Raw genomic sequence first — 11,879 nt, 5'->3', positions numbered from 1 at the left:
ACCTGAAACAGACCACATCGTGTGGTCTTTCCTGAAAGGAGGATTTTTTAAGAAAACTGAAGTATCACTGACTTACATTATTTTATTAGTTTTAGGTGCACAACATTACTGATTCGATATTTTTATACATTACAAAACGAAACCACTAAATGAGGATATTTTCTAAATCTCGTTAGCTGAGAGAACTGGCGATGAGTGAAACGTGACATCCAAAAAAACCTTCCCTGAGGTCATTCCTCCCCTCCCCCACTCTCCCAGTCTTCCAGGAAACCCTGAGCCTAGAGGCCCCTTTAGTTACCACAGCAACTGAATTTAGCAGCCAAAGGACAAAATATCCTGTATGGCAGCGCTGCCAATAAACATTCAATCTGAGTCATTTATGTAATATGAAGTTTTCTAAGTGGCCGCATTAAAATTTTTAAAAGAAAAACATAGGAAACAAGAATAATTAATTTTAATAATTATTTTATTTGACCTGATATAGCCAAAATAATACTATTTGAGTTTGATTAAATTATAATTGATTTATAAATATATTAAACTATAATTGATTAAATTATAATCAATTTAAAAATTATTAAGATAGTTTACTTTTTTCCTACTAAGTCTTTGAAATCCAGTGTGTATCTTACATCTCCACTTAGATTCTGTTTTCTACAGCTAAAGTAATATGTCATTCTAATCAAAACAACAAAGTTGTGTTTAACGGGAAAATATTTTAAACTGCTTCAATTTTAAGTGAACTAAAATTAGCAATTCGGTTCCTCAGTCCCACCAGCCCCATAAGTGCTCAGCAGCCCCAGGAGGCTGGAGGCTGGACCCTGAAGCCTCAGTGAAGCGAGTCTTTTCTCCATTCTTTGATTTTTATTTATTATTTGTCTCACAATGTCATTCTTCTTCTTCTTCTTCTTCTTCTTCTTTTTTTTTTTTTTTGGCCACACAGCTTGTGGGATCTTAGTTCTCTGACCAGGTATTGAACCCACACCTTTAGCAATGAAAGCACGGAGTCCTAACCACTGGACTGCCAGGGAATTCCCTCACAATGTCATTCTTGGCTCTAAATCACTGCCTTTTATTTCTCCCTCTCCCTTGCCTTAGAATAATTATTCCTTAATGTTTTGCAAGAGTAAATGGCACCAGTGAAAGTAAAAAGTAGGTCTTTTTGCCCTTCACTCACTCAGAGCAGGCTCCAATGTAATTCCAGAACACAGTTATTTTTCCAATATTTATTGAAAGAACAGATGAAATAATTGTAAAGGCCTAGGATTATACCTGTCCCAAATAACTTGTGTAAAACCAGTGTAGTGAAACAATACCGAGGGTCAAGATTTAGATGTCTGAAATCTGTAGGTATTTTCTGCTGGGTAGAAAAAGAGGGAGGGTGAAGGGGAGAGAGATCTGAAACCTGTTTTCTCTGGCTAAACTCAGTCTGAGAAAATTACCTATAAGAAAGCTCAGCAGCTTAGAGGGAGAGAGAACATTTCTATCAATGTATATTTTTAAACGGTAACAACTGGAATTCAGCTGGATCTCAGGAATCTAAAAGTATGCTGAACATATTGAGATGAACAGTCCTTGAGCAAGTGGGACTTAATATAAGTTCCTGCTTCTCAGAAACCAGATCAGGAACCGGACTTGTCCCCAAGGTGACAGGGACCTCCAAGTTAGGCAACCCTCACTGTGGGCCACAGATAACAGTTGATCAATACGACTGTTTGCTGATGTGTTGGGGGGATTGGCTGGGGGACTGGGGTCTTGGGTGCACTTTGGAAGCAGGCACCACGAGATTCCAAGCTCCACCAAGTCTGGAGCCACGGCTCTGGTGACCAGTCTCTAGGGAGAATGCCAGCGGAGGAAATGTGATGGATAAATTTCAAAATGGAATAGGTTGGGGAGGAATGTTATGAAATCCCCACCTAATAGTTTAATGGACGTCTGCTTAGAAGAATGGGAATGAATGAATCATGACCTGAAATCTCTTAGACCCAAATGCAGGTAATCTGCCACCGTGAATCTCAATCTCCTTTTCGGGTTGCTCTGTGAGAGGATGTTTGCTAATATGATAACCAAGCAGGAAGACAAACAGATCCAAAATCCTAAAATCAGGGAACAAAGGGCTGTAAACATATTTACCTTGTCAAAGTAAAGACAGGGAAAACTACCTCTTCAACAGAACAATGTAAATGGCATTTCAAGGCACACAAAAAGCTAGTGACTGCTTTAAAGATATCCAAAGCTAATTCTACTCTTTGCTGTATTTGTAATATTCCTCATAACGAACAACTTTTGCATAGAATGTTATTTGTTAATTTTCTTTTATTAGGTTAGGTGTAGATGGAGTTTACTTTGAATCTGAAAAAACCTTAGAAAATAAACTCTCAGGGTGAAGAAAGAAAAAATTTGAGAAATGTTGATTTTCCTGTCTAAACTGGGTTGCAACTAACTATTCATTATTCCAACTGATCCTGAAGGACCTAATCCCAGCTCCCAGATCTTTATTACTTTCTTCCCTTCTCCAGTATCTTCAAAAGTTAATCCATCACACACCAGCGCTAGATGAATTACCTTAAATCAAAAATTTAATTACATCATCTCCTAATCAAGTAACTTGAACAAGTTATTGAAAAAGTCTAGATCAGTTCTGTCCAATAGAAATATAATAAGTCACACATGAAATTAAAAATTTTCCAGTAGCTACATTTAAAAAATGAAAAAAAAAGAGTTGTCACTTTTAATATTATATTTTATTTAACTTAATATACCCCGAATATTCTCATTTCAACACATATTTAATATAAAAATTATTAGTAAGATATTTTATTCTCTTTTTTTTGGTATTAGATCTTCAAAATCCAATCTTCATTTTACACTTATAGCACATCTTAATTGAGACTAAATTTTCAACGATCAAGGAGAAATGTAGTCCTATTAATTAAGCTGTGTTTAACAAAAACATTTTACACAACTTACAACTTTTTTTTACACTGCTTCAATTTTTTTTTAATTGAAGTATAGTTGATTTACAATATTATGTTAGTTTCAGGTGTACAACATAGTGATTCAATATTTTTACAGCTTATACTCCATTTAAAGTTATTACAAAATATTGGCTATGTTCCCTGTGCTGTACAATACATCCTTGTCGCTTATTTATTTTATACACAGTAGTTTGTGCCTCTCAATCCCCAACCCCTATTTTTCCTTCCCTCTCCCCACGGGTAACCACTAGTTGATCTCAATATCTGTGTGTCTATTTCTATTTTACTATATTCATTTGTTTGTTTTATTTTGTAGATTCCACATATAAATGCTAATATACAGTATTTGTCTTTGTCTACCCGGCTTCAATTTTTAAATACAAACTTTTTTTCTTTAATGTTTCTTTTTTTATCGAGGTATAACTGATATACAACATTATATTGGTTTCAGGTGTACAACATGATTCAATATTTGTAAACACTGTGAAATGATTACCTTAATAAGTCTAGTTAACATCTGTCATCATACACAATTACAGAATTTTTTTCTCTTGTGATGAGAACTTTTAAAATTTAAAAGTTAGCAACTTTCAAGTATGCAATACAGTATTATTAACTATAGTCGTCCATGCTGTATATCACTATAACTTATTTATTTTATAACTGGGAGTTTGTGCCTTTTGACTCCCTTCTCCTATTTTGTCTCCCCCAGACCTTTGCCTGTGGCAACCACAAATAAACTGTTCTCTGTATCTATGAGTTTTTTTTTTAGATTTTACATATAAGTGAGATCATACGGTATTTGTCTTTCTTTGCCTGACTTACTTCACTTAGCATAATCCCCTCTAGGTCCATTTATGTTGCTGTAAATGGCAAGATTTCATCCTTTTTTACGGCTGAGTAATATTCCATGGACACTTGGGTTGTTTCCATATCTTGGCTATTGTAGATACTGCTGCAATGAACGTGGGGAGCATATATCTTTTCTAGTTAGTGTTTTCATTTTCTTTGGATAAATACGCAGAAATAGAACCACTGGATCATATGGTAGTTCTATTTTTAATGTTTTTTTTAAGAATTTGGGGATTAAAAAAAAATTATTTATTTATTTGGCTGCGCCAGGTCTTAATTGCAGCATGCGGGATCTTCCTTGCGGCAGGCGGGCTCTTTTAGTTGCGAAATGTGGGATCTAGTTCCCCCACCAGGGATCGAACCTGGGACCCCTGCATTGGGAGCATGGAGTCTGGAGTCTTAACCACTGGACCACCAGGGAAGTTCCTATTTTTAATTTTTTGAGGAACCTTCATACCATTTTCCATAGTGGCTGCACCAATTTACATTCCTACCAACAGTGTAGGAGGGTTTCCTTTTCTCCAGATCCTCACTAACACTAATTATTTCTTCTCTTTTTGATGACAGCCATTCTAACAGATGTGAGGTGATATCTCACTGTGGTTTTGATTTGCATTCCCTTAATCATCACTTAATGATTAGTGATGTTGAGCAACTCTTCATGTAGTTTTTTGCCATCTGTTTGCCTTCTTTACAAAAATGTCTATTCAGATCCTCTGTCCGCTTTTTAATTGGAAGGATTTTTTTTTCTTTTGCTATTAAGTTGTATGAGTTCTACATATGTTTTGAATATTAACCCCTTATCAGATACATGATTTGCAAATATTTTCTCCCATTCAGTAGGTTGCCTTTTCATTTGTTGATGGTTTCCTTTGCTGTGCGGAAACTTTTTAGTTTGATGTAGTCTAAATACAAACTTAAATGAATTAAAATGGGACAAAATTAACAATTTTCCTCAGCTGCCCTCACCACGTTTCAAGTGCTCAGTAGCCACATATGGCAAGTGGTTACCATATTGGACAGTGCAGATCTTGACTCCTTAGCATGATCCCAACCTATCATTCCAGTATTGTCTGGAACATAGACTATACACCCAAGAAGTGTATCTCCTTTTACCTAAGCCAAACTGAACTATTTGTCAGTTTTCAAACAGTTTCAAACATTTCCTGCCTCACAGTTTTTACTTTGCTATTGTCTCTGACTTAAAAATCCTTTTCACCCCTGCTTGCAAAAATCGTTTTCATCCTTCAAGGGTCAATTAAAATGCAAGATCCTCACAGCCAAAGAAAAGCCATTTGAAGATTATACATGTTACGATACTCCATTCTATCTTGAATTTTAGATATCTAGTTTGGAACTCCATGGGAGCATGGTCTGGTTTGGGTTTTCTGGTCTGGTCCAGAATAGAATAGGGTTCCAGTACATGTTAGTTGAATCAGTGAATGGTTGTATGTTGATTTTAATTTTTTTAAAGAAGATTAATTAATTAATTAATTAATTTTGCATTTTGCGGGATCTTTGTTGCGGCATGTGGGATCTTTCAGCTCTGGGTGCAGACTTCTTCCCCGACCAGGGATCGAACCCGGTCCCCCTGCATTGGGAATGCGGAGTCTTACCCACTGGACCACCAAGGAAGTCCCGTTGTATGCTGAAGTTGTAGAAATATGTGGAAATTGCCAGGTGATGGAAAACCTGATGAAGTCCTTTCAGAGAGATGTAGGATCAAGACAATGGAAGAACAGTAAGAACAGCTTCAAATTTAACTGAAGCATTGCTTCCTCTAGAAACCTTCCTGATTCCTCAGTCTGCTCCTGCGAATTTTAATTGTCTTCCTTGTCTGTCTCCCTCATTCACATTTCCCTTAAGAGTAGGGATTTTGGACTTCCCTGGTGGCACAGTGATTAAGAATCCGCCTGCCAATGCAGAGTACACAGGTTCGAGCCCTGGTCTGGGAAGATCCCACACGCCACGGAGCAACTAAACCTGTGTGCCACAATTACTGAGCCCGCACACCACAATGAAGAGTAGCCCCCGCTCGCCGCAACTAGAGAAAACCCGTGCGTAGCAATGAAGACCCAATGCAGCCAAAAATAAGTAAATTAATTAATTTAAAATAAATAAAGTAGGACTCCTGTTTAAAAAAAAAAAAGAGTAGGGATTTTTTTTCTTTTCTCCAGTCTCGGCTCCACATAGGGCTGGACATGTGAATAAACAACTGGATGAACGAATGAACAAATTAAAACTTATCAATACGAGTTCCTATTTGCTTGAGGAAGAGCATAGTCATGTTTCCTGACCACACAAACAGGACAAGGCTGGCAGTGGAAGTAAACTCAGTGAGTACATGAACCCATAACCAATTATGTGGGGTTCTTTACGCTATACGCCTGAGAGCGATCGTTGAATATATAATATAGCACTACTGCAAGACTAAACCACAGACTATCGTGCTCATAACTGACCTGCTAAAATCATTCCACATGGTATGATGAAAATCAATCCACATGGGACAAAATATTGACATCAGGATTGCTTTGGAAAATCTGGGGAATCTGGTCATTATGTTGATTTTAGAGTTCTCACCAACAGTCTGTAATTTTTTTTTAAATAAATTTACTTTTAAATTTTTGGCTGTGTTGGGTCTTTGTTGCTGTGCATGGGCTTTCTCTGGTTATGGCAAGCGGGGGCTACTCTTCGTTGCAGTGTGCGGGCTTCTCATTGCAGTAGCTTCTGTTGTTGCGGAGTACGGGCTCTAGGCACACAGGCTTCAGTAGTTGTGGCACGCGGGATCAGTAGTTGTGGCTCGTGAGCTCTAGAGTGTAGGCTCAGTAGTTGGGGCACACAGGCTTAATTGCTCCATGGCATGTGGGATCTTCCCGGACCAGGGCTCGAACCCATGTCCCCTGCATTGGCAGGAGGATTCTTAACCACTGCGCCACAAGGGGAGCCTCTGTAATTTTTAAACTTTTAAAGTTTGTAAGTGCTTGGCACATAAAAAGATTTGATGTTTGTTGTATTGATTACAGAGCACAGATAGAAACAATACTCTTTTTTTTTTTTTTTTAAATAATAAGTTTCAATAGGATTTTAAATTTGCCAGCCACAGGCCCTTTCATTTCATCGTAGCCACTTTTGTCACTCAGATGCATTAAAACATTGTCTACAATTTTAACAGCTGTCTTAATGTTGACCAAAATTCTTTTTGAATTTCATTTAAAGAAATTTTTGTTTTTGCTTAATATCCCTAGTCTCCGCTGTGGGCTGTGACTCACAAGGAGGGTAGCACTGGTGCACTTCAGCTGGCTCCTGCGAGCCAGTCGTGCACACTGCTTCCCAGCTCTGTGCTCAGTGAGATCACCCAGGTAGCTAGACATCTAGCGCAGTGTGGGTATTTACACCATGGAAATTGGCAAATGTTACAAATCAGATTTTTTTTCTTTTTCTTTCTTTCTTTCTTTTTTCCACACCACATGGTTTGCAGGATCTCAGTTCCCTGACCAGGAATTGAACCCAAGCCATGGCAGTGAAAGCCCAGAATCCTAACCAGTAGGCCACCGGGGAGCTACCTTTTTTTTTCTTTCTTTCTTTCCTTGTTTTTTTTTAAAGCACTGATTTAACAGTGACTCCACTGAAAGTAAATAAGGCTTCTTAGAGAAATAGCTGATTCCATACCTGGGGCTAAGACATAGATAAGGCTGGAACATCTTACTGGGTCAGGAAGCATAGAAGTTTTCAAAGATCAATGTAGCCATGTCAGAAGGACACAGGAGCCAATTTAAAAGGGACTCCTATTGGCCAAAGTTACGATAATTTGGGCATCAAAAAGAGAATACTGTCTGAGGTTAACATATTGTAAAGCTAAAAAATCCATAATGATACCAGAAGAAAAAAAAAGGTACCATCAAGTAATCTAAAAAGAAAGTGAATAGAACGTATTTCTGCTAAATCTTATTATTCAATCATATTTTTTTTAAATAAAGAAATAAATTCATTTATTTTTGGCTGCATTGGTTCTTTGTTGCTGTGCGCGGCTTTCTCTAGCTGCAGCGAGCGGGGGCTACTCTTCATTGCGGTGCTTGGGCTTCTCATTGCGGTGGCTTCTCTTGTTGCGAAGCACGGGCTCCAGAGTGCAGGCTCAGTAGTTGTGGCTCACGGGCTCAGTAGTTGTGGCTCGCAGGCTCTAGAGCGCAGGCTCAGTAGTTGAAGCCCGGCACTGTTGTTTCTTGACTGCTCCTCCCTTGTCTCTGCATCTCTTCCCTTCCCTGATTAACAAGTGTTTGAACCTGCCCTCTAGTACTCAGGGAAAGTCAAGAAACGGGGGGCACAGAAAGGCTTTCATGCTCAGGGGCCCCATAGGGTCCTGCTCAGTTTCAGTCCCACAGATTAAAGGCTCAGCCTCACAAGACTGCCCCCACTTCAGCTGCCAATTGAAAGTCTGAGTTGTTACTTGTGCTTCTGACTGACTGGCTATAAATTGGAGGTTCCTATCACCCGTTTCTTGGGTTCAATCAATGTGCCAGACTGGCTCACAGAATTCAGAGAATGTTTACTTACATTTACCAGTTTATTACACAGGATATTATAAAGTATTCAGATGAAGAGTGTCACCTACAAATGGGCCCTTGCCATCTACCTCTACAAGGATCAAATTATGAGCTACTGCAGGTGCTGACCTTTAACAGCCCCCTGAAAGGAGTTCAGGGTGGAGAGCAGAAATGAGGCACTCTGTGCTCTGGGAAAAAAACTGGCAGAACAGGTCTTCAGATAGTTAGATATTTTCAGGAGCCGATTTTATGAGCCCAATTCTTGCATCTCCTCATATCTAGAAAAGCACTAAAATTCTTCATAGTGACATCTGCTCCTCGTGACTAGCAGAAACCTTCTGCCAAAAAAATATGTTCTTGATTGCATGTACTTACCCTTCACCAAAATCACATATATACTGATCTTCCCCCTTACCTCTTTGGAGCAGTTTCTCAGAGCTATCTGAAATGCTGTCTCCCAGGCTATAGTCCTCATTTCTCCCCAAATCAAACTTAACTCACAACTTTCACCTTGTGCATTTTTTTTCTGTCAACAAGAGGTACATAGATAGGGCAAGGTCTGGAAAGATCCTAAGAGCAGAAACCTCTGTCTCCGTGGAACTGGGATGCACCACACTCTCCAAATATGGATATGATCATCAGCTTGGAAACTCATCAAATCTCTTTGTTCCAGAGTTTTGTTTTGCTTTTTTTTTCTGGCTGCGTTGGGTCTTCATTGCTGCACGCGGGCTTTCTCTAGTTGTGGCGAGCAGGGGCTGCTCTTCGTTGCGGTGCACAGACTTCTCATTGTGGTGGCTTCTCTTGTTGCGGAGCACGGGCTCTAGGCACACGGGCTTCAGTAGTTGCAGCTTGTGGGCTCTAGAGCGTGGACTCAGTAGTTGCGGCACGTGGGCTCAGTAGTTGTGGCTTGTGGGCTCTAGAGGGCAGGCTCAGTATTTGCAGTGCACGGGCTTAGCTGCTCCGCAGCATGCGGGATCTTCCCGGACCAGGGCTCGAACCTGTATCCCCTGCATTGGCAGGCGGGTTCTTAACCACTGCGCCACTGGGGAAGTCCCTGTTCCAGAGTTTTTGTAGAGTTTAACCTGTAGCTCCTCCTTGCCCCAACCTAGAGGTCAGTGGGTAGTGCTAAAAGTGTCCACCCTCTAATCGTTTGGTCTCTCTGGTGACCAACCCCATCTTTAGGCTATCCGGGGGCCGCACCCTGAATCACTTCACTGGCATAAATTTAGGTGCGTCCCAACGGGCTCCTTATGAATAACAAACATTCCTACCAGTCAGGAAATTCCAAGGGTTTTAGGAGATTTTATGCCAGGCATGGAGACAAAGACCAAATATATTTCTTATTAAATCACCCAGCCCTAGCAAACAAATACAAATGGTTATTTAAAAATTTATAAGTAGTTAGGTATAGTTGAAACATAAAGGTATATGTGGGAGAATAGTAGAAATAAGACTGATTCTTAGGCAAGGGAATATATGTGGTTTCTAAGAGCAAAGACTTCGGAGCCAGATTGCCTAGGTATAAATCTGGTCAATTAAAAAAAAAAAAAAAAAAAAAATCTGGTCAATATCATTTACCAGCTACGTGTGTCAGCCTAGGCAAGTTATTTTCTCATTTAATAAAATGGATTCTTTGGTTCCATCAGACTCATTAGTAGATAATGCATGTTAACTGGTATGGTAGTTTTCCTTAAGTGGCTCAGTTTAACATAGTGTTTAATAAATGTGTATTAAATAAATTATATAGTATAGATGAAAAGAATCTGAAATCTTTCTAAAAGTTAGTAATGTTAAAACTTCAATTCTGACAGCCACAGGTCCCTTTTTATTTTACAGTAGCCATAACTTCAAGGCCTTGAACTTTTTGAGATTCTAAGAAATATGACTTTAAAGACTCCTGGCCCTGACAGAATTTTTCATTCTTTCATATTCTCAGGGATGTACACTTTCTAAGAATACTTAAAATTACATCCACTTAAATTTAGGGTATTACCTTTGCCTTTGACTTGAGGCTATATTTCGAAAATCATTCTACCAACATTCCCCTTGAGTCAGAAAATGCCTTCTAACTGGTACATTTATGTTTAGTTGCTTTTGTATTGCTTATGAATAAAATATATGAGTAAATATGATTGAATAGGGACTTCCCTGGTGGCGCAGTGGTTAAGAATCTGCCTGCCAATGCAGGGGACACGGGTTCGAGCCCTGGTCCGGGAAGATCCCACATGCCGCGGAGCAACTAAGCCTGTGCGCCACAACTACTGAGCCTGCACTCTAGAGCCCATGAGCCACAACTACTGAGCGTGCGTGCTGCAACTACTGAAGCCCGTGCACTGCAACGAAGAGTAGCCCCCACTCGCCGCAACTAGAGAAAGCCCGTGCGCAGCAACAAAGACCCAACGCAGCCAAAAAACTAAATCAATGAAATAAATAAATTTAAAAAAAAAATAAAGAAACAACAGTGTCGCCTTGGGACAGGATCCTGGCTCCGCCTCAAGGGATACACGTAACAATACCTTTGAGCTCTTCTGAAAACCCCAACAAATGGAAGATGTTAACTACTTGACGAAGCAGTCTTCATTCCAGAGAGGAGGTCACAGTTTTATATCCTCGAGAACCACAGGTCATCAGGAGACAATCTGAGGCCAGATTAAGGGATGCAGGCCCTGCACACACCCTGATCCTTTATCAGCAACTCCACCCTTGAAGCATTGCTATAAAACTCCTCACCAAATCCCCCTAGGTTGGGACACACAGTTTTTGAGGCACGAGCCCACTGTGACCCCCTTTGCCTGGCAAAGCAGCAAAGCTACTCTTTTCTACTTCACCCAAAAGTCTGTCTCCGAAATTCCATTTGGCACTGGTGCACAGAGGCCAAGATTTCGGCACCAGGATGTGATGCTAGGATCAAGTAGACAGTGTCAGAATTCAGTTAAATTGGTAGGGTGCCCAGTTAGTGTCAGCTGAGAATTGGAGAATTGCTTGGTGGTGTGGAAAAAAAAACATCAGAGGTTGCCATAACATTACACCAGACTGGGTGGCTCAAACAACAGAAATGTATTTTCTCTCAGTTCTGGAGGCTGGAAGTTCAAGATCAAGGTGCTGACAGGTTTGGCTTCTCCAGAGGCCTCTCTCCTTGACTTGGAGATGCCTGCTGCTTGCTGTGTCCTCATAGAGCCTTTTTCCCTGTGTGCATGCATCCTTGGTTAACTCTTTTTGAGGGTCTAAATTTCCTCTTATAAGGACATCAGTCAAACTGGATTGGGGCTCACCCTGAGACTCTCATTTTAACTCCATAACCTCTTTAAAGGCTGTCTCTCCTAATACAATCATATTCTGAGGTACTGGGAGTTAAGACTTCAACATGAATTTTGGAGAGACAATTGAGTCCATTACATCATGCTTCTATTGGAGACGCATTCTTTTGTACTCTTCTATCTTTTTTTTAAAAATTAATTAATTAATTTATGGCTGTGTTGGATTTTTGTTTCTGTGCGAGGGCTTT

The sequence above is a fragment of the Balaenoptera ricei genome, chromosome 10 (genome assembly GCF_028023285.1).
Source record: "Balaenoptera ricei isolate mBalRic1 chromosome 10, mBalRic1.hap2, whole genome shotgun sequence".
Taxonomy (NCBI): Eukaryota; Metazoa; Chordata; class Mammalia; order Artiodactyla; family Balaenopteridae; genus Balaenoptera; species Balaenoptera ricei.
This window is presented reverse-complemented; position numbering follows the sequence as displayed.